The sequence below is a fragment of the Rhineura floridana genome, chromosome 3, assembly GCF_030035675.1.
Source record: "Rhineura floridana isolate rRhiFlo1 chromosome 3, rRhiFlo1.hap2, whole genome shotgun sequence".
Taxonomy (NCBI): Eukaryota; Metazoa; Chordata; class Lepidosauria; order Squamata; family Rhineuridae; genus Rhineura; species Rhineura floridana.
This window is the reverse complement of record NC_084482.1, coordinates 89,851,299-89,875,054: the sequence shown is the minus strand read 5'-3', so window position 1 is coordinate 89,875,054 and position 23,756 is coordinate 89,851,299. Positions and strand designations below refer to the sequence as shown.

Below are 23,756 nucleotides of genomic sequence, written 5' to 3'. Positions count from 1 at the left end.
ATGGATGGATACCATTTATACAGCTATCCAAGGGCCTGACAAGGAGGGTGGAGTGGTGGCACAGCTAGGTTGGGCTGGTGGGGGGCCTTTCTGAGGTGCCGGGGCTCTTGGCCAGTGTCCACACTGACCAACCACTGTCACTGGGTCTGACTGTTCTTAACTTTTTGCAGGTCCAAAAAGTCACTGAGCATAGGTCCTTATTAGGCCATTTTGGGAGTTTAAAAGAAACCCTTTTAATTTGCAAACTAATATACTTCTGCATTCATAGTACTTTTCAGTCTGCAGAAATCACTCCTTAATTTTAGGACAGCAACCACTCTGTATTTTAGATTGGATACATAATCAATTTATAAAAGCTACCATTCTTATACGGAAAAAATGGAGAAGTAAAGTCATGAAAAATATCTCTCCACTACTTTCTCTGGTTCTACATCCATCTTTTTAATATCAAGGAAGAACTGCCGGGAGCTGCGGAGAGAGAAACGCAAGTTTCGAGAACCGCTGCCACAACTTCCCGAGCCAGGAGCTCCCCCCACGGCAGCCGCCGCCACAGACAAAAGATCTAGGAGCCAGCCTCGCAAAAATGGCGCTTCCCCTTTCCAGAGAGTTAGAAAGAACTACAGGCTCCGGGCCATACCGGCCCCCAGCCCGTACATCATCGCCGCCCACCACTAACACCATAACCGATTCTAACTCTGTCGTCGCCGGGCAAGAGTAAGGAGGCTCTGGACAAGGACAGAATTAGGTTCTATTTTATTGTTTAGATTTTAATGTCCTGATGTGTTTGTATGTTCTGTTATGTACGTCGCCCAGAGTGGCTGGACAGCCAGCCAGATGGGCGACTAATAAATCTAATAAATAAATAAATAAATAAATTGATACAATACAGGAATTTACTGTCTGAGGGATTTTTATGAATATAGGCAGCATGTATCTATGGAAAACTTGACTATTAAATTACAAGGTCTGCATGTAAATTGGCTTCATATTCACTGGCCATCCATTTATAAACAAACACTCCATTATAAGCTTGCTGGTTTTGAACATTTGCAATTAGAATATGAACACAGCACTAAGTGATTGATCTCAAAAATATACTCTTTATTAAGTGATAAGACAAATTCATTTGCTTCCTTAAAGGAGATATGAGAACATGATATGGAACAAGTTATACCAGATGAAGTTTGAGCCAACCTATGGAGCAAACAACCAGTTAAATCTACCTCCATGATAGCCAAGGAGCGCTCTCTGAAGTGAGTCCATTGTTTGTATTTATTTCCACTATGTTAGCATGTATCTGGCTAAAAAGATATAGTTGCTGGAGGGGATGTGGGACAAGAGGGGCCTATATACAAATGTGTTGGAGTTGCCCTAAGGTAACATCTGACTGGATAATTATTTTTAAGGAAATTACAGAAAAAACAAACCAAAAAGTACTCCCGTGAGAGGGGAAAATGAGGACTTAACATGTATATCCTTAATATCCTTTTTTATTATTGGCAACTAAGTTAGAGATAGCTAAAATTTGCAGAAATGTTGATCCTCAAACTATGGCTTCATAGAATTTGGAATGTGGCCATGGCAGAAAAATTAACTTTTACCATGAAAATGTTAAAAAAGGAAAGCAAAGCTGATGGATGTTTTTGCAGTCTGGCTTCCTTTTATGGATTATATTAACACATATAGGCAAAAACTGGACATGTTGCATGCATTTCTACAGCTCTGGAACAAGAATTGGCTTTGTCATGTACAACATAACTTTCCTAACATTAGCTATTAATTGAATTGGGGGAGAGATGGGATTTGGGGTGAGATATTACTTACCTTTGCTTTGATTAATTTGGTTGATTCTCTCTTATATAGTCTGTATGGCTTCTTGAAGTATTCTTTCATTCTCCCTGTACCATTATCTGATATTGGCAGCCAGAGCTGGCACCAGGCATGACTGGGCCCTTGGGCATTAACCTGTCCTGGGTCTGCGGCACCCGCACACCCCACCTACCTCTCCTGTCACCTCATGTGAATGCCATGCATGCTGCATGTGCATGCCTACCATCAACCAAGATGGCGATGGGGGGTTCCCTAAGGGACTGATGCCTCTGCTGCCATCTTGGTTGATGGCATGCATGGGTGCTATGCTACCTCCACCGCCATCTTGGTTGATAGTAGGTAGCACATGCAGCATGCACAGCATTCACAGCAATGGGAGAGGTAGGTGGGGTGTGAGTGCAGGCTTATTGAAGCCCGCATGGTCTGTATAGGGGGGTGCCTGGGAGCTCACTCTCTGCAATCTGCAGCAGGGTTGGGAGTTAACTGGGATCACGGAACAGGAGCTCTACCCTTCCACTCTAAGGAGGGGCCCTTCAGGGGCCCCTCTGGGCCACAGGTGCCCTTGGCCAGTGTCCAACCTGGCTGCCCTCTGGAACCAACCCTGTAATGGCAGCAGTACTTGTTGTGTTAATAAATTATTGTTTTTTTAAAAGATTTTTTTAAAATTTAAAAAAGAAAACCACTCCCTTATTTTGAATAACCCCAATTCACTTTCAGACTGATAGGCATGGGACTACCCAAATTTGATATTAGAAGGAATGATTATGATGAAAACAACTCAAGTCTAACACATCGTCATCTCCCTCAATCCCCCAGATACAGTGCCATTTTTATACAGACATTTTAAAGCACTCCAAGAACTTTCTTGTTAAACTAGCATCCTTCTTAAAGATATGATATTTTGTAATGCAAAGTCTAAGCCATGATGGTGGATATAAATGGCACTTACAGAAAATTTCTTCCCGGAATAAGAAAGCGTATTATGACCATCAATGTATCTGAGGTGCATTACGCTGTTCTGTGGATAATAATACTTCATGATCCTACTTTCACTACGAAAAGGTGTAAATTGTGCATTCTCCAAAGAGCTTTCTCCTCAGGAGGGTTCCAAAGCAATGGTGTTTGGGTACCAGATTCAAAGATAGCAAAAATGTTTCAATGGTATTGATAAGATTTTTGAAGGCACAAAATGCAGCCCTGGGTTCCTTCTGGGAGGAAGGGCGGGATATAAATCAAATAATCAAATAATCAAATAATCAAATCAAATAAAAACAATATAGTACACTATAAAAAACTAGATTTTTTAAAAAAGAAATAGGGTTATTATTATTATTATTATTATTATTATTATTATTATCTTTATTTATACCCCGCCCTTTTTCCAAACTGGAACTCAAGGCGGCTTCCAGATAAAAATAAGTACATATCATTAAGAACCTATAAACATATAAAACATATAAACATATAAAATCAGCATTAAAACAGGATTAAACTATTAAGATGTTAAAACCAATCAGATATACACTTAAAATACTGCAACCCAGTTTAGGAGCATACAAATAAAACAATAACATACAGCATCCTCTTCAGTCACTACCCTTAAAACCTTGAGTTCCAAAGGCCTGCCGGAAGAAAAAAGTCTTTAGCTGTCAGCGGAAGGACTGCACAGAGGAGGCCATTCTTGCCTCCCTAGGGAGGGAGTTCCAGAGCCTAGGGGCAGCCACCGAAAAGGCCCTATCTCGTGTCCCCACCAGTCGCACTTGTGAAGGTGTTGGGATCATGAGAAGGGTTTCTCCTGAAGATCTCAGGGCCCAGGCAGGTTCATATAGGGAGATACGGTCTGACAAATAGCCTGGACCTAAGCCGTATAGGGCTTTATAGGTCATAACCAGCACTTTGAATTATGTCCGGAAACAGACTGGCAGCCAGTGGAGCTGTTGCAGCAGGGGAATTGTATGGTCCCTGTAACCAGCCCCAGTTAACATTCTGGCTGCAGCTCGTTGCACCAACTGAAGTTTCCGAACAGTCTTCAAAGGCAGCCCCACGTAGAGCGCGTTACAGTAGTCTAAGCGGGATGTAACTAAGGCATGTGTCACCATAGCGCAGTTGCCGCACTAGTCTTAACTGTGCAAAAGCATTCCTGGCCACCGCAGAAACCTGGGCCTCCAGGTTTAAGGTTGAGTCCAGGAGCACACCCAAACTGCGAAACTGCGTCTTCATGGGGAGTGTAACCCCATCCAGCACAGTCTGAACCCCTATTCCCTGATCCGCCTTTCGACTGACTAGGAGCACCTCTGTCTTGTCTGGATTAAGCTTCAGCTTGTTCACCCTCATCCAGTCCACCACTGCTATCAGACACTGGTTTAGAACCGAGACAGTTTCCTTGGAATTAGGTGGAAAGGAGAAGTAGAGTTGGGTGTCATCTGCATACTGATGGCACCGAACCCCAAACCTCCGGAGAACCTCTCCCAGCGGTTTCATGTAGATATTAAATAGCATGGGGGACAAAACTGAACCCTGAGGGACCCCACAGGCCAACGGCTAAGGAGTCGAACAGGAATCCCCCAGCACCACCTTCTGGGTTCGACCCTCCAGGAAGGAACGGAGCCATTGTAAAACGGTGCTCCCAAGTCCCATCCCGGTAAGGCGACCCAGAAGGATACCATGGTCGATGGTATCGAAAGCCGCTGAGAGGTCCAACAGAACCAACAGGGACACACTCCCCCTGTCCAGTTCTCTGCATAGGTCATCTACCAAGGCGACCAAAGCCATCTCCATCCCATAACCAGGTCTGAAACCAGACTGAAATGGATCTAGATAATCCGTTTCATCCAGGAATCCCTGTAGTTGGGAGGCCACCACACGCTCTATTACCTTGCCCAGAAATGGGATATTAGACACTGGCCGATAATTATCCATAATAGAGGGGTCCAGGGAGGGCTTTTTCAGCAAAGGCCTTACAACTGCCTTTGTAGGCTTGCATCCAGTGAAGCCATCCCATTAGAGCACTGGACTCCTGCCTGCATAATGGGACTTGTTCTTTTTTCCCAGTGCACCCCCAAGCTATTCTGGGTTTCCCTCCAACCCTCTGAAGCAGATGGGGGGCATGGGGAGCACACAGGGAAAAGAGAGGGAGAAGTCCCATTGTGAAGGTGGAAGTCCTTGCACTAATGGGAGAACTTTGTTAGATACAATCCAGAGAGAGCACATGATTATTAAAAACCTTTTAACAAAAAGTACCTTATCCCAATGCCTTTTGTGATAATTAACTCTTCATCAGGAAATATTGGAAACTTTAAAATGTATTCTTCAACAGAGTATATGTTACTTCCAATATCAAGCTTTTTTAAAGATAAGAATATTGAATAATTTCAATTTTTTGAGGCATAGGATCTGAAGTGAAGTGTTTCAGCTGCTACATTTCAACGCTTTGGCCAACTGCTACATTCCTCTGTGTTGAAAATGGAAATGGACTGCCTTCAAGTCAATTCTGACTTATGGCAACCCTAAGAATAGGGTTTTCATGGTAAGCGGTATTCAGAGGGGGTTTACAGCTGTTATTTAAAGACACAAGAACTGCGGGGGGGGGAGCTGGCAACACTGCTTTTCCATGATGGCTCAACTTTGATGCATTTGTCCAGACACTGTATCTATTGGACAAGGAGGTTTGGAGTCTGCATTTGACAAATGCAGCCCCCTTGGTTTAATGCAGTAATAGTTACATGGTCTTTCATGCTCTGTATGAACTCATTATGACCTCTTCCCCTATACATGTACCCATGCTTTACAGGGGTTTCTGGGGGCCAAATCAGACATCTGGTTTGCACATAGCATACAGCTACATATCTGGAGGGGAGATTCTTACTGGGAAGGAGTCGTGGGGAGGAGAGGTTTCACTCCTCTACCATGATTAGAATGGAAAACTCTCTCTCTCTCTCTCTCTCTCTCTCTCTCTCTCTCTCTCTCTCTCTCTCCAGCAGAGTTAAGGATCCTTAGAAAAACTTCTCCATTGGCTCCGATGGAGACTTTTCTCATTCCAGCAGAGGAGTGAAGACATAAGCCTCCCTTCCCCAGCCATTGTCTTTCTAGTAAGAATCAGTCCCCCCTCCCTGCACCGCTAGTTATTTAAAGACAACAAGATGTGTTGCTGCATGCTACTTATGAAGCCAATGGCTTGTTTGGCCCTGGTGCATACCTCTTTTGGAGTTTTTTTGTTTTTTAATTTTTTTTTTAAAAAAAAATTACATTTTTTACCTTAGCATACTATTGTTGTTGTTGTTGTTATGTGCCTTCAAGTCGATTACGACTTATAGTGACCCTATGAATCAGTGACCTCCAAGAGCATCTGTCATGAACCACCCTGTTCAGATCTTGTAAGTTCAGGTCTGTGGCTTCCTTTATGGAATCAATCCATCTCTTGTTTGGCCTTCCTCTTTTTCTACTCCCTGCTGTTTTCCCCAGCATTATTGTCTTTTCTAGTGAATCATGTCTTCTCATTATGTGTCCAAAGTATGATAACCTCAGTTTCATCATGTTAGCTTCTAGTGACAGTTCTGGTTTAATTTGTTCTAACACATAGAATCATAGAGCTGGAAGGGGCCTTGTAGGCCATCGAGTTCAACCCCCTGCTCATAGCAGGAAATCAACAGCTAGAGCATCTCCCTCAGATAGCTGTCCAGCCTCTGCTTGAAGACATCCAGCGAAGGGGATTCCAACACCTCCCTAGGCACTCGGTTCCATTGCCAAACCGCTGTTACTGTCAAGAAGTTCCTTCTAATGTCCAATCTGAATCTACGCTCCTGCAACTTAAAACCACTAGACCTAGTCCTACCCTCTGGGGCAGCAGAGAATAAATCTGTACCCTCCTCTATGTGACAGCCCTTCAGGTACTTAAAGAGTGCAATCATGTCACCCCTCACCCTTCTCTTCACCAGACTGAACATGCCAAGTTCCTTCAACCTTTCCTCATAAGACTTTTTCTCTATACCGGCTATCATCCTCGTCGCCCTCTTCTGAACCTGCTCTAACTTGTCTATATCTTTCTTAAAATGAGGCGCCCAGAACTGAATGCAGTATTCCAGATGAGGCCTGACCAATGCCGAATATAGTGGGACTATTACTTCCCTCCACTTGGAAACTATAGCTCTGTTTATGCAGCCCCAAACCGCGTTTGCCTTTTTTGCCGCAGCATCACACTGCTGGGTCATGTTCAACTTGCGATCCACTACAATTCCAAGGTCCTTCTCACACGCACTACTGCTAAGCCGGGTATTTCCCATCCTCTACCCGTGCATTTTGTTTTTGTGGCCTAAATGCAGAATCTTACATTTGTCTTTATTGAATTTCATTTTATTAATTTCAGCCCAATTTTCTAGTCTATCCAGGCCCTTTGGATTTTATTCCTGTCTTCCATTGTGTTAGCTATCCCTCCCAGTTTTGTATCATCCGCAAACTTCATAAGGCTTCCCTCCACCCCGTCATCTAAGTCATTGATAAAAATGTTGAAGAGTATCGGCCCCAGGACAGAACCCTGTGGCACTCCACTCGAAACCTCCTTCCAGTCCAAAGCAGAGCCACCGACGACCACTCTTTGAGTACGGTTTTCCAACCAGTTGTGAATCCACCTGACAGTATTTCCATGTAGTCCGCATTTGACCAGTTTGGTAATCAAAAGGTCGTGGGGGACTTTATCAAATGCTTTGCTGAAATCTAGATAGATGACATCTACAGCATTTCCACCATCTACTAAGCTAGTGACCCAATCAAAAAAAGAGATGAGATTAGTTTGACAGGATTTTTTCTTGACAAACCCATGCTGGCTCCTACTAATCACACCATTGTCATCTAGATAGTTGCCAATGGACTCTTTTATTATCTGTTCTAATATCTTTCCTGGTATTGAAGTCAGACTGACCAGCCTGTAATTCCCCGGATCTTCTTTTTTAACCTTTTTAAAGAGCGGGACGATGTTTGCCCGTCTCCAATACTCTGGCACCTCTCCCGTTCTCCAGGATTTCTCAAAGATGATGGCAAGAGGTTCCGAGAGTACATCAGCAAGTTCCTTCAATACTCTGGGATGCAGTTCATCAGGCCCTGGAGATTTGAACTCATTTAGGTTAACTAGGTATTTCCTAACTATCTCCTTATCAATCTTGAACTGCAATCCCGACCCCTTCCTGAGATTGCTACCGATGCAAGGTTGCACACTGTTCCCTTTTTGGGAGAAAACAGAGGCAAAATAGGCATTGAGCAGTTCTACCTTGTCCTTGTTATCTGTCAACATTTTGCCCTCCTCATTGAGCAGCAGTCCCACCATTTCCTTGGTCTTTCTCTTGCTTCGAACATATCTGAAAAAACCCTTTTTGTTGTTCCTCACTTCCCTCGCCAGCCTCAGCTCATTCTGGTTTTTGTCTTTTTCGCAGTCCTTGGCATGCGCAAAGCTCTCCTCCAGCACCACATTTCAAATGAGTTGATTTTTCTCTTATCCACCTTTTTCTCTGTCCAACTTTCACATCCATACATAGAAATCGGGAATACCACGGTCTGAATGATCCTGACTTTGGTGTTCAGTGATACATCTTTGCATATGAGGACCTTTTCTAGTTCTCCCACAGCTGCCCTACCCAGTCCTAGCCTTCTTCTGATTCCTTGACTATTGTCTTCATTTTGGTTAATGACTGTGCCGAGGTATTGATAATCCTTGACAAGTTCAATGTCCTCATTGTCAACTTTAAAGTTACATAAATCTTCTGGTCTCATTACTTTAGTCTTTTTGACGTTCAGCTGTAGTCCTGCTTTTGTGCTTTCCTCTTTAACTTTCATCAGCATTTGTTTCAAATCATTACTGGTTTCTGCTAGTAGTATGGTATCGTCTGCATATCTTAAATTATTGATATTTCTCCCTCCAATTTTCACACCTCCTTCATGTTGGTCCAATCCCACTTTCCATATATGTTCTGCATATAGATTAAATAAATAGGGTGATAAAATACACCCCTGTCTCACACCCTTTCCGATGGGGAACCAGTCGGTTTCTCCATATTCTGTCCTTACAGTAGCCTCTTGTCCAGAGTATAGGTTGCGCATCAGAACAGTCAGATACTAGCATACTATAAGCGCTCACAAACAAAGCAAAAATATATATATAAAGGAAAATACAAAAAAAAAATAAAGTTGATTTAGCTGACAGAACTTGTGTTACAAACGGTGCGTACCTCTTTTGTAAAGCATGCTTAGTCTGCACTTATAGATAAGCACTTTGTGAAGGCTGAAAATCACGATTCCCTCCAAAGCCTCCATGAGAACATCTGACTGTAACCACTAATAATTCATGAACTGCTGTGCCTTCACATCCTCTTCAGGCAATGAATGCCCTTTTACTCAGGAGACCAATTTGGTTGCTCTTTGTTAGCTTCAATCTGCAAGGTCCTTTCTGTTCTGAGATCCAATAAATTAAACAAAGATTGGTGTCAATAGCCTTCTCCCCAGTTATGTCAGAAATGCAAAGCTGCTCATGGCACCAAGCCCATAAAGGGCCTAATCACTTTGCTGCAGATAGCTCTGCGATAAAAGGGGCAGACTTCCTTGGCCGACTCTCTTCCTCTTGACTGTGAACTGCCAGAGAGAAGCTTGCCCCTTCTAACCACTTGGACAATGACTCATTCCCTGCTAACAAAGCCTGTCATCAGCACTGCCCCTGGAATTCAGCTGAATAGAATATTATTTATTAAGTCAATAATCTCCTTTCTCTAAGTTTCCTTTGGTAATGTTTCTTTCCATGGCCTCCTCTCTCTTTCCTGTCCTTGTCCCTCTGTTAATGCATTCAGCCTCCTAGGCTTTTGAGCCTGGCAAAATGACTGTTCTCTTCTAGGTTGCTTTTGCCCTACTGAATAGTGCTTATGCGTAGCTTGTGATTGCTTCCTCCATCTTTGCCTTTTGCTCCACCGGTGGTATTATTCTTACACTTCTTTTATTTGAGTTTACATTTTAACAACGTATTTAGATTGCAGTCAGAACAATCAGGTGTTCTTTTGCGAAATACTCACTTGTGCTGCTGTTTCCTAGGCATACATTTTGTGGGCTTCCTGGATGCAGACAGTAGTCCAAGTAGGGCTGGACCTCATGGCCTGTCTGTGCAGTTAAGTACTTTAATGAGAAGCTTTTATCTCATGGGACTGGGACCCTAGCCCTTGAGAGCACTCGCTGGAGCATGGTGCAGATTCCTGAAGAGCCCCTCCTGCAAAAAGATCTCATCAGAGTCCCTGTATGGCATCTGAGGTTTTATCAAATGCTGACAAACATATCTTTGTAGCAGTAAGGACTAAAACAACAACACAGACTTGTTTCATTTAATAAACAAGGCGATTTTTCTCAGGATGGTGAATTCTTCACCACAAGAAAGCTGCTATAGCACAGTAGAGATGAGTATGAACTTTGAGGCTGCATTCAGACATGTGGCTTATTGTATTAGTTTAATGGATTAAAATGGTAGCATTTCTGTCCCAATTTCTAAAATTCCTTTCACATTGCAGTAACTGTTGCATTAAGGAACCATGGCTTTTTCAGCCAATATACCAGCATTTCTCATTGCTGCAACAAACAGCGCCTTATTTTTGTCCCTCACCTGTTATACATAAGTGCACTGTAGTTGCCCTATAATTCACTGCTTGAGTTAGTGTCTGGACACAGGGCTGTGTGTGGGAAAAGAAGGAAGGGAATGCTACTACCTTCGCCTACACTGGAATACTGGTACAATTTTCATCAAACAAAAGAAAAATTGGTGTGTGACCAAAGGGCAGGATGGTGTTGCATGTTGGGATGCCTGTCACGTGAGTGGCTGCATCTAGTGCAAAGCTCCTGTGATCTCAGCCTTGCATACAGATTATTTCTGATATTATTATAAAAATTAGTGCTAAACTTCCACTAGATTTTGGGAACTAGCTTTTACATGTGAAAGGTTAAATATAATGTGCAAATTACCAGGTAAGAAGTCATCAGAATAACAATTATAAGAATAATTTGGCTATAGCCTTCCACTTTCTTTGAGAACTAGGAGCTTGAGGACTGTGAATGTTAAGAAAAGGTTAAAATGACAAACCCTCAAACTTCCTAAATGATCATGCCAGGATAGATATATGGCAAAGATTTCAGATATTCAGAAATGGACAACAAGATCTGCTGCCAAAATGGCAGTACTGTGGTAGAGATGTTATTTTTACTCCGTGGGTGCAAACAATTTATGAGATGACATGATGTCTCAGAGTTCTTAGTAATTCTGGCAGACTGGTGACTGCTTCTTTGCTTTCAGTTGATGACATATTTGCAGCAAATGAAACATTGATTTCATTTATTTAGAATCCTTCTTCAATCATCCATACTTTTAAAAGGCTTTGAAGATAAAGAACCAATAAAGGCATAATGGGAATGATGCGTAGGAGATAAGTGGTCAAAGAAATCTTTGTTGTTGACATTATCTTACCCTGTGCAGTAACATATGAGAGTCACATTGTTGCCTTCACTGTCTGTAGGTGTTTGTGCCTTAAACCGACTGTAGAATAGATCAGAATGTTCTCATCCCTGCACATCTTTAACAGTGAGGATGTTTATGCATATCCCTTAGGCCTAAGAGGATCCTTAGTATCATCAGTGCTTTTACAATACTGGCAAGAAATGTCTACTCATGCTTAAGAAGCTACATTGGAATGGTATACAGAGGTTGTAAGGGAGTGTGTCTAATTGCTACGACAATGTATTAGCTTTCTGAAGTCATGCCTAGTTATGCTGTGTAGAGATGCCCAATCTTGTGTGACCTGTAAGCTGATCCATGAAGTGCTCTGAAGTTTTTCATTAAACATACTGGAGAAGAATACATCAGCTAGTCTAAGGCTGATTCCAGCAGGCTTGGCCAGGACAGTGGTTCCTAACGTAGGTACTTATTTTCAGAGCCATTGATGTGGTCCCATTAGTTTTGCTTGTACCTTGAAAAATCTTCAGATGTAAAGAAAAAGTATCACAGTGATTCATGCTGTTGTACCTTGATCAAGCCACTCACAAGATTATGCTGTTTAGATAAAAAGAAAACAAAGCCTATGCCCTCTAGCAATATCCCAATCAAGCTTCCCACTTAAAAGGTCAATACAAAGAACGGAGGTGGCTTTCATGAGAGCTCCAAGTGTGCTTGAGAATGGCTCAAAGTGAAAGGTGGGAGACCTATGTGCTTTGAGCGAAGCAAAAAAACCCTTCACATGGTTATTGACTTTTGATTATGATGCATTTCTCTCAGAAAATTCAAAGTTTAAGAATTCTTTTTTTTATCATTAATTTTTATTCAAATTTTCAAAAACAAAACAAAACAAACAAAACAAATTAATAACTATTACAATAAAAACTATTGACTTTCGATTTGTCATAGATTAGCTATAAGTCTATAATATATAACAAACCTGTCTCTTAATAAAATTATACAATCACCTTCCTCCAGTGGTTATCTTAATTGGTATCAAATCTCATTAACATCATTTTATTCTTTCCACAAAAAGTCAAAGAGAAGTTTCTAATCCTTGAGATATATATCCATCAATTTTTCTCCAAATAGACATGTCAATTAATCCATCTCTTCAGGTCTACTAAGTCCAGTAATTTCAATAGCTCTTCTCCCATTCTCCCATTATCAGTATTGATTCCATCTTCCATCTTTGCACACCCAATAATCTTGGTCTTGCTGCCATAGTCATATAATAAGAGTCTGATAGGGATTTCTTTCATCACAGATATTTTCTTGCCATCAATTCTGAATGTATTACTGAAATGTTGTAAAGTTGTATCTCTGTTCCTCTTTTTTACAGAATGCACTAACACATCTCTTGAGAGTTTTTCCATTGTCACATATCTGGAATTTATTCTATAAACTTTCTCTATTTCAAGTTCCATCAAATCCTTCCAATCCAGGAATTTTTTCGAGTCGTTGATGTCTTTATCTCTAATCTCTTCACCAATTCCTTCAGGGACAGTGCTGAATTCCAAACAGTAATATTTGTCTTTAGGATCCATCACAACCATAAAATCCAAATCCTTTTCCAGGTCCATATTTGATAAATCTATTCCAATCTCCAGGGCTTGAACCTTCCCTTTGATCTTTCTTTCAAATTCTTTTTCTTGTCCAGTTATAGAATCCTGAATTTCTTTCAGCTCCTGTCTCATTTTGCCAAATCCAATTTTCATCTCTTGTCTGTTCTGTCCCAGCTCTTGTTTCGTTAGCTTAATCTCATTCATTATTTTCTGAAACATTATTCTCCGCCTGTGCAGCTTTGAGACGAGCTCCCGTCTCAGAGGAAGCTTTTTCAGTTATAAAACCAGTCAGAAGATTTCTTGACTGGAAAAAATTTTCTCCCAGGCAAGGGAGAAACGAAGAGATTATCCACAGAAAGCTTCGTTTTGTTTGTTGGACTGGAATTCATTGGAATCGCCTATGAAGGAAGGTAGCCAACAGCGTCGGACAGAGCCAGGGATTACAAACAGGCTCTAACTGATTAAGCGAGATGTTTTTTTTTTCTTCAAAGAAAAACGGAAATTAACAGGCAAGCATCCTCCTGTCTATTATCATCATTTTGTTATCGTTACTGCAAAAGAGATTTGTCAAAGAGTCAGCAACAAAGAAGCCCTGGGTGAGTTATAACTTTCTCTTTTACATACGGAATTAAGGAGGAAGAAAATCGAAATAGCCTATCTTTGTTTTTTATTGCAAAAAGCTGGCATGGAATTGAGCATTTTAAAGATATAAATGGATGAGAGGCATCTAATTTGAAGAGAAAATTTGATTTATCTGATATTTGAGCATTATATGTCTGGGACTATTTTTTCTGGTCTACTTTTTTTTTTGGCGAATCTGCTTATTCCTTATGCCACTAATCATTTGGACGCTGTGAACTAAATTTGTTTTGGACATATAAGAGATAAGGCAATTCGTGCTGTCTAGAGGGTGATGTCATCTGGCTTGGAAGATTAACTCTTTTGTGACTGGAAAAAGAAATAAACTGTTCTTTGCTTGAGAATAGTGACTATATTGGAATTGAAGGGGTTTTGTTCTTTTGGTTTTAAGAATGACAATCAAGAAGGTGGCTGAGACCCTGGATGTTCAGGAAAGGGTCCTCTCAAAGTTTAAGAATTCTGTAGGTTTTGAGGCGTTTTGGTCTCATTTCAATCATCTGGTGATTTCAACAGAATGTCCCAAATTGGTTCGAAAACCCATACTCCCAAATCCATGGGGGAAAAGAATCCAATTAAAACAGAACTACCTCTGTTGGGATCTCATGCAATGGTGCATGAGAATATGTTATGCCCTTTCATTGATGCCAACACCCTGCCACCCAGCCCTATAACATCCTTTCTCAGCTTAGTGGATCACACAGTTGGAAAACCAGAAACACAGCCATAGTATTGAAAATGACTAAGCAGGCGTCCCTGAACACATTTCATTCATGTTTTTCAGATTGTTCTTTTAATGAACGAATTGTGATTTCCAGCTTATTTGTCTAAATGCCCTGTGGTTACAGAAGAAGAGACTTTTTGTTGGGGCCTTCTCAGATGATGCTATTATCATATGGTAAGTTTGCAGCTGCTGTCCATTAAATCACATTTTCCCATTTCCATGCTATAACTTTGTTTCCTCTTTTCCCTACCAGTGGGAAGTTCAAGACAGCCTTTTACAAGGTCCATTTCCTTTGAAAGAGGAAGCACTGGTGACTTATGGGGTACAATGCCACACAGAGCTTGGCATGTTTGTTACAATAGTAAAACAGGCTGTTCTTATAATAGCCTGTTTATTGACAAATGTACAGGTTGAACCTGTAGGCTGAGTAAGTCCACAGCAACATCAACCCCAAGACAACAGCAACTCCTCCAAAACTTCCAAACTACTTCTGCTAATTAGCTTTAAACCTCCTAAACGGTTTTGACTCTCATCCTAGGTACACTAGTATATCGGGACTGGGCTGGTGAGCCAAGGCAGCTGTTGGATGAGAAAGGAACCTGCAGCTGTGGACAAAGCCCCTAGTCAGGACCAAAGAGAAAGAACTGAAGGACAAACCAGGAGACAGGAGCAAGGAGCAAGTCAGAAATCAGGATGAAAGGACAACCGAGGGATAAATAAAACACACTTTTCATAGTTCACATTACATGTCTAACCACAGACACCTCCCTTACGCATCGTGCTTAAAGTCTGCAGTCACAATGGCTAGCCGTGAAACATAGGACATGGGCATTTTACTTTTCACCTAACAACATTCTTAGAAAAACTGTTCCCTCATCTTATTTGCATTCCTATGTAAGAAACTATCACTTTATATTTAGAGATTGCAGTCAGTCAATCTTCCTAGAGACCAGAACACGAGGCATGTGAGAGCACTTTAGAATGCCAATTTAAAAGGTGTTAAGTACAATATATGTCTGGGCCCTACCTACAAATGTAGTGCCAGTAGTCAGCGTTGCTTATTATGACACCCTTCCCCCACTCAAATGCCTTTTTTGATGTGCAGGAAAGGAAAGCAATTATGATGTACTGAGAATGGGACAGGATGATAAATTGTTTAGCACCAGTGTAGCCCTTCTGTTCCCCCGTTGCCCAGGAATGGTTGTATCTCTATTTTATAGGTCATTAAATCCATCATTTTTTTCTTTCCTGGCATCAATTTTCTTGCCCAGCATACAGCATGATAGGGAATAGGCTGCAATCCTACACCTAACAGGTTGGAAGTAAGCCTCATTAAACTCAGTTGGACTTACTTGGGAGTAAACATGCATAAGAATGAATAGAATTTGTTCTGAGTAATGATAGACAAACCGACCTCATCATAATTTGTACTTTGCTTGCTGAGATACAAATCCAACAGTATAAATTTGGACAAAGGTCCCTTGTTATTGCGAAATTTTGACGTGTCTTTTAAGTTTTGCACATGTGTGCCACTCATTTAGGGAGTGTGGTATGCAGAAAATGGTTCTCTTCTACTCTGTCCTTCATAGTCCCAAAATTATGTGTCATGGTGAATCCATCTCTGATTGGCTGTTATTTTATATGCTTTGTTTACAATAGTAGATCATCTTGGAATGGAAGCCACATGTGCAGGCATCAGCTGTGGAAGCAGACATGGTAGCAGCAAGCAAAATGCCAGCTCATAATTGTTATGTAAATTTGTATATTTTGAGCAGAGATTATCATCGTTTTGAGATTCCTGTGTACCAGTGTGTGCGTTTACCTAAGAAAACAGGCTTTTACCCTGCATCAGGATTACTGAGACTGAAGACTTAGTAAAATAAGAAAAGCTACTTTATGTATAGAAATACATAGTAGATAGGAAAGGCATACCTAGTACTAACTAAGTTGGAGGTGCAAAACACAGATGTGGGATTTGCCCTTATGGCTCAGAAGAGAGAGCAAAGACAAAATATGTCTCCCCTTTCTCTGAGAGTCGAAGAAGAGAAGAAGGAAAGGGAGGAAGGAGGAGGGGCAGATAAGCTTCCCTAACTATATCAGTCTGCGATGGAAGGAAGTCAGTCAGAGCATCACAGGTGAAGGTAGTCAAGCCTAGCCATCTGGAGGACCCTAATTCTATCTCCCTTCTGGAACATAAACAAAAGAACAAACTAGGAGTTGCTCTTGTCCCACTTCCAACAGTCATAAGCCTTGGCATGTTCCTGATCCTGTCAAGGAGGAAATGAAAGGTAAATAATTCTACCCACATGGGCATTGCAAATGGGACACTTAAATTTCCTTTGGAAAGTAGAGGATTACAGTAGTCACAAACATCTGAGCATACACAAAGATGGAAGAGTTTGGCTGCTTAGTCATACCAGCCATGCAGACTCATAATCAATCTAAATTTGAATCATGAAAATATTTGAACCATGAAAATAAGTTTGTTGGATCAAAGACAGGGCTTGTAAAATATTCAAGAATTACAAGTCTGCTAGATTCAACTTACAGACTGACTAATTTTGAATGTTAGTAGCATCACTAGTTGTGAGGGGGTTCAGGCATTTTGTATATAATGAGTGGTATGTAGCTCAGGACATCTGCAGCTGGAACAACATTGTGCTGCTGGGAAGCATTTCAAGAAGTTTCAAGAGTACACAGTCATTTTCTGGAACAGTTTATCTATAAAACAAAGGATTTTTCCTTATCATAATAGGTAGAACTCCACTCCACCAGCACTAGCCAATCAATGGGTAATCAGAAGGAATTTGAGCCAGTTGTCCATGTTGGAATGGGAGACAACACTTGTAGTTAGTTACCTGAACCAGTTGGGGGTGCTAGACAGAGAAATCATTGTGTTCCTTTCACTGACTCTTGTAACTTGTTTGTTTTTTGAACTTGTCCTTCTTCTTGTTAGACTGAATCCATCCTTTGTTTTCCCTCCATGTATAAGGAGCTCCCACTTGGAGAGATGGCTATGTGTGCTAGTAGTAAATAAACCTTAACTTTTCTTTCTCACCTTTACCAGTGGTCTTAACAGATGGATTTGTTGCTACTGCTGTGTAACTCTGCTGACTTCCAATAGTCCATTCCTTGTAGCTCAGGCAGAACATTTATTTTAATGTACACATCTGAGACTTCCCTCTCCCCTCAAATTTTGGATATTTTGGACTAGAAAATGCCTTCCTGTGTACCCATTTTTGAGAATACATTCTATAGTAGGAATTAAAACAGAGGCTGAAGTTTGCCTGTCCCTGCTTTTTTGCTTTTCCATTCATCTGGATGTAGTCCCCAACGTAATGCATGAATTCAGTAATCCATCGCTGATCAATCCATTCTCAGCAAACTTGCACATTTCTTACCTCCCAGATTAAAAAGCAGAGGAATTCACTAACAGGCAAAAAACCTTGTGGTTTAAGAAAGTACCTATAGCCAACAGATATTTCTAACAAATTTTGAAAAGCAGGGAAATTGGGCAGCTATAGTGAGAAAACAATTGTTTTAAAAATGGGTGGTGGTGGAGAAGAATGGAATGAAAGGAGAAAGCAGCTGGAGTGCAAGGACGTAAATGAAGGCGGCAAAGAAGGAGGCACCAGTGGAATGGAGATGAAGAACTGTGGAGGTGAGAGATGATGATGGTGTATGTGTGTAAATACTGTGTTTGCACTTGAAGCACAAAGCGGCCTCCGCCACCCTCCCTGGCTACTTTGCTGCATTTGCAGGGTTTAAACTTTTTTGCACCCCAGGGGAAAATGTTTGCTTGGGCAGGTGTGCTTTAGTTGGTGATAAGGCAAGGTCCGGGAGGTGATCGAGTGAGAGAGACGATGCTTGCTGGCTGAGTGTGTGTGTGTGTGTGTGGGTTGTGCTTGGTTTGGTGCACGAAGCTCTGAGTGGTGGCCTCTGCCTCCCTCCCCTCCCCTCCCCCCTTACCAGCAGAGAGACTACCACTGTTAGCTAGCTAGACAGCCTGCCTCCCACACACTAATAATGTTTGCTTGGGCAGGCGAGTCCTGCACATGTCTTAGTTGCTGGCAGGGGAAGTTTGTTCCATATAGTTCCTTCCTTCCAAAGTTCCAAAGCAAACCCATTTCAATTCATCCATGCCCGACCCCCCTGGCAATTTTGTAATAATGCATAGACGCTTGTGCAGAATTAATTAATTACCATTATTAATAATATTTTTTAAAAATAATCTTTATTCAGAAAAATAGAATTACAAAGTAGTACTAAAATAATAATAAAAAAGAAAAGGGAAAGAGAAAAAATGCTTTACATAGATACATCTCATTCAGCTTATATATATGTATAAGAAAATATATTACTAATGATATATCATAATCTCATGTAGTACTCCAACCAACCTTGAAAATACCAACCCAATTTTTTGGTTGAGGATGTATAGGGAGTCAGAGTATAATGGTTTGCAAGGTGCCCATTAGGAAGATAACCTTGTGCTACATTTTGAAAGATGACGTGCAAAATTTGAAGTCTGTGGGCACTGCTTGAAGATGTGTGTGTGTGTGTGTGTGTGTGTGTAGCTTTAGGCTACTTAGATGTGCAGCAACCAAGGCTAGCACCTTGCAGGCATTCCATTTTTTAAAAAAAAGTAACTTAAGTGTAATTGTAGTGATTATTTTTGAGCAATGGTAATCAGTTCCTTTAAGAGCAATTGTAATTGTAATGGTAATTCATTCCTTTTTGGGGCCATGTAACATTAATTACTTTTTTAAAGTAATCTTCCAAGCTCTGCTCTTTTCCATAAGGGATGAAAAACTTTAAAATATGGGCAGTCATCTGTTTCATATAGTTATTTTAGAGCTGCAGTTAACATTGCTTGCTGGTTTGTTTTATGATTTTTATCTTATTATGGTGTGTTTAAACTTATTATGGCGCAATCTGCACATTAAGTAATTAAATGCACAATCCTAAGTATGTCTACTCAGAAGGAAGCCCCAATAAGTATGGTGGGGTTTACTCCCACAGAAGTGGGGGTAGAATTGGAGGCTAATAAATAAAATAATAATCAAATAATCAAATCAGTACTAATAGACCACTAGTGCATAACTGGTAACTGACTGGAAACAGGGTTCAGGGTTCCCAGCATAAACTTGGTTTTGGCATTTTTGTGATATAAGGTTTCATTTACAATATATACAGTGAAAGATGGAAAGAAGCGTTATCCCTACAGATCACGTCCCTCCATTAGGGTCCGTGGGAGGAGAGAATCAAAGCCATAGCTTTGGATTCTCACGGGGAGCTAATCAGGCCTCTATTGCTGCATACCTGGCTTCCCCTAAAGAATCCTGGGCTGTGGTTTGTTAAGGGTGCTGGGATTTGTACCTCTGTGAGGAGTAAACTTCAGTGCCCAGGATTCTTTTGGGGAAGAAATGTGCTTTAAATGTAAGGTGTGTATGCCGTTTGTGTCTCTTTCCAGCCCAGTTTTGGGACAGACCGGCTATTATTCTTTCTCAAGCATGCAGAGACTTTGCTGATATCATCTGCAGCTGGGGAAGGTGTAGAGACAGTGTGGGGTAATGGTTAGAGTGTTGGATTGGGGCCTGGGAAACTAGGGTTCAAATCCCCACCCAGCCATGAAGCTCACTGGGTGATCTTGGGCCAGTCACTGCCTGTCAGTCAACCTGACAGGGTTGTTGTGAGGATAAAATCAGGAGGGAGAGAACCATATTTGTACACTACCTTGAGCTCCTTGTTATTATTTATTAAATGTAAATAAAATCTTCTAGAAGTGTATTCAGCTAGTAGTTTTGTTGCAACACCTTGAGCCAAGCTCACATAGCAAAGTGGATTAACAGCATAGGTGAAGGCTAAGAAACTGGTTTGACCATGTTAACAGTCTCTCTTTCACTCACTCTTTGCAGAATCTCATCTTACAGCTAATAAAACCACAAAATTGAAGGGGATCTCGAGAACCCCTTTAGGATTAAAGTAAACTTCATTGTAGTACTATGTACTCCGACAGGGGAATTTACAACTGATTGATGAATATTAACTTTCTATAGTAGAACTACAAGCGGGCAATGTTTTCATGTCACAGAAATTTGATTTGCAAAAAATATTTGCTTATTTGAAGGTCATTCTATATGGAGTCACCTAGATTTTAAGGGATTGCAAAGTAATGCTATACCTGACATCCTCATCTTTTCCATTGATCACACTCTGTCCTCTGTGGGGTGGGGATTGGAGTAAAAATGCTCTGGCTGGAAGGCATTCAAAGCTGAAACATGGGCACAGCGCTCAAAGCACTCAGCCAGCATGGAAAGAATCCAGTTCTTAGAAGTGGAATGGCTCCCTTTCACCTTTATAGCTGTCCTGTCAGTGTGAACTGCAGTATGCTGGAGGCAAGAATCTCATTCCAGCTGGGCAGGGACCTGCCCCACCCCCCAGACTTGGCTCTGTGTGCCCCACCATTCTGTGTTCATTACAGCTGCTGAACAGGCAAGGAGAGAATGGCTCTGTTCATGAGCCTTCAGATGCTGGCCCTGGTTTCTTTTAGCCTATTCATCATGTGCAATATTAATAATAATAATAAAAAACATATTGACTGAGTTTTGGAGGTGGACATAGAAAGCAGAGAATCTCACAGTGTTCTGACTATGAAGGTCAAAGAAAGATCTGTTATGGGATCCTAACATAACAGGAGCTCTGCTGGATCAATCCAAAGGCCCCTCTAGTCCAACATTCTGTTCTCACAGTGGCCAACCACATGTCTGTGGGAATCCCACAGGCAGATGCTGATGTGCCTCAGTTCTAGACTAATGGGAAGCAAATCAACTCACAATAGACACAGAATAGACTGTTGGCTGAATTCAGCATAAGACTATCAGTCTATGGATCAACTTTAGCTGCAAGCCCATAAACAGTGACATAGGTAACTACAACTGAGTTAAACCTCTATGTCAGCTTTCCCAATGCGAAGCCCTCCAGATACTCTCATTATCCCATTGATTGGAGGTGATGTGAGTTGTAATCCAATATATTTGGAGGGCACTAGGTTGGAGATGGTTGCATGTTACTTTCCAGGAAAAGCATTTTTCTCCCATTTACAGGGCTGGGCCAAGAGATTTTGATGCCTGAGACAAAGGACAAGAGGGTGCCCCCACTCCCTCATTTCCTGTATAGGGGCTGACTGGATCAGCAGTTGAATCTTACTTCAACACCGGCAACGGGACAGCAGCACCTGATGTCAGCAGGCTAGCTTTACTATCACAGACATGTGGCACACATAGAACACATCGTTTTGATCTCCAACAGGGGGAAATGACTGGAGGCTCAGGAAGAATAGCTGCCCCTCCCGCATCTGCTGCCTGAGTTTACTGCCTCACTCTACCTAATGATGGGGCTGGCCCTGTCCTTATACAATTACAATTGGCTGGCTCAGTTGACTTCCTCTGCATCAAAAACTTGTAATGAGCACTAGAAAACCTTTCCCCATTTCCCTTAACCAGTTCTTCTTCCCAGTAGTGTGACAAAACAGCCTTTTCCCGTACAGCAGCTGACAGGAAGTCTTGGGAGAGACAAGTGTGTGCCATGTCCATGAGTCACAAACGCTGAGTTGGAACAGTCACTTAGCACCTGTGTAGACACTCAAAGTTATTTCAAAAGCTCTATTTTCACATTGCACCCGATTTTCAAGTTGAGTAGCAGCCTTTTGCTCAGTTAATCCATTTAAAAACAACCCACTGTCATGGGACATCAGTGAATTGGCTTGAAGAAATGATAACTCCAGCCATCCTATATCATTCTGTACCTGTGCATACAAATGGAAACTCCTTATCTATGGCATTCAGTAAGCTTGCTTTGGCAGCTCATGGTGAGAAAGAAAACTTGCTTTGACATGCTTTCCTATTTGCAGCCCAATCATATGCATGCTCACTCAGAAGTAAGTCCCACTGACTTCAGTGAGGCTTGTTTCCAAATAATTATGAATAGGATTGCAGCCTTTATTGATTAATTGGTTAGATTAGTCAATGAACATTTTTTGAGGGATTTAAAAGGTATTTGTTTATTAGTTAAGAGATGCAGTATCTATGCTGCTTTTTAGGGCCATGTCCTCAGAAGGCAGCCTCTAATATATAAAACACAGTATTCATTAGTCAAGACATCAAAATGCCATAAACCAACAATAGTGTCTGACAGCAATAAAATTTACCAATAGCGATAGCAATTCATCATATTAATCTTAATTATAGTTAAAACTATTACCAGTCAATGCAAAACCAAACCAACAGTGTCATGGCCCTTAGACCAGGAATCCTTCAGGCCAGAGTACTCCGATGACAGCGGCCCTGGGAAGAAGATGGATCCACTCTCTAATCCACCCTCCCTGAACCCCAAGGTGACACCTCTACCATCACATTCTGATGAATGGTCCACAGATCTTCAGATGATCAGGAGAGCCCTGAGGAGATGTCCACACAGTTAGAAACTGCAGGGCCTAGAACAGGGGTGGCTAATGTAGTGCCCTCCAGATGTTGTTGGACTCCAATTCCCTTCAACCCTAGCCAGCATAGCCAATGATTAGGGATGCTGGGAGTTGTAGTCCAACAACACCTGGAGGGCACCACATTGCCTACTTCAGGCTTCGAAGAAGGCACTTGCCCTGTATCTTTTCTGTTGATCACACTCAGTCCTCTGTGGAGTGGGGATGGCCAGATACAGCATTCAGGGGGTGGAGCGTCTACTCAGTGAATATCTAGCTCAAAGTCTGCTCCAGGACACTGCTGAGACAACTTGTATGCTTTGCCTCAGAATCACTGTGGTCTTGAAACCCACTCCTAGGTTGCTCTCCAAGATGCTGATCCTTGCCTTGCCAATCCGCCTTGGATTACTGACCTCCCCCTTGCTTGGACCATCATTATTTGTGGTAGTAAGTATCCCATGAATCGGGACAGAAAGATTCAAAAGGGCTCATTTTTCCCTTTTGCAGGAGGTATCAGCAACAGTGAGAGACTTTGTCAAGGAGCCAGTGTCTGTCTTTTTCAAGGAAGAAAAGGAGTATCATTGAAGAGTGATAGAAGTCCCTCTCCATCTCACCCATTGTTTCTTCAACAGGCTGGTTAGCATTTGTGGTGATTCTGACGCATGGAAGATCCCCCCCCCCCAAAAAAACCCCAGAACTTTCTTTCATTTTTACTGCTCCTGAGAAATCTGGAAATCAGCACTGGCAGGAAGCAAGGCAGCACCAACTAAGCCCCACTTCATTGAAGGAACTGGAGCCAAGGCTAGTACAAGACATGACTCCAACTGAGGCAAGGTGAGCAAGGCACAGAGGAGAGGAGGACAGGGTGGAGGGGATGTGCTGCTCAGCAGCAGCAGCAGCAGCAGCAGCAGCAGCAGCAAAACTAATGTTTTGGGAAACATTTTGGGATGGGAAGGGGAGGAGAGGAGTGGCAGGCAGGGCAACTGAGCAGGGGCCTGGGGACACTAATTTGTTATGTGC

The 23,756-nt window shown here is 41.8% G+C and overlaps 1 long non-coding RNA gene across 2 annotated transcripts in view; it reads left to right on the top strand.

Annotated features, from left to right (window-relative positions):
* LOC133382216 (uncharacterized) overlaps positions 1-23,360 on the top strand; it is a 59,371-nt gene extending 36,011 nt beyond the window's left edge. The window contains exons 2-4 of one of the 2 annotated variants that reach the window (XR_009761851.1): positions 1,141-1,253; positions 14,318-14,431; positions 23,244-23,360. This is a non-coding gene — a long non-coding RNA (uncharacterized LOC133382216). Of the gene's footprint in view, positions 1-1,140; positions 1,254-14,317; positions 14,432-14,795; positions 15,517-23,243 lie in introns of those variants that run through there. The other variant, XR_009761850.1, reaches the window with a different exon arrangement.
* The last annotated feature ends 396 nt before the right edge of the window (positions 23,361-23,756 follow it).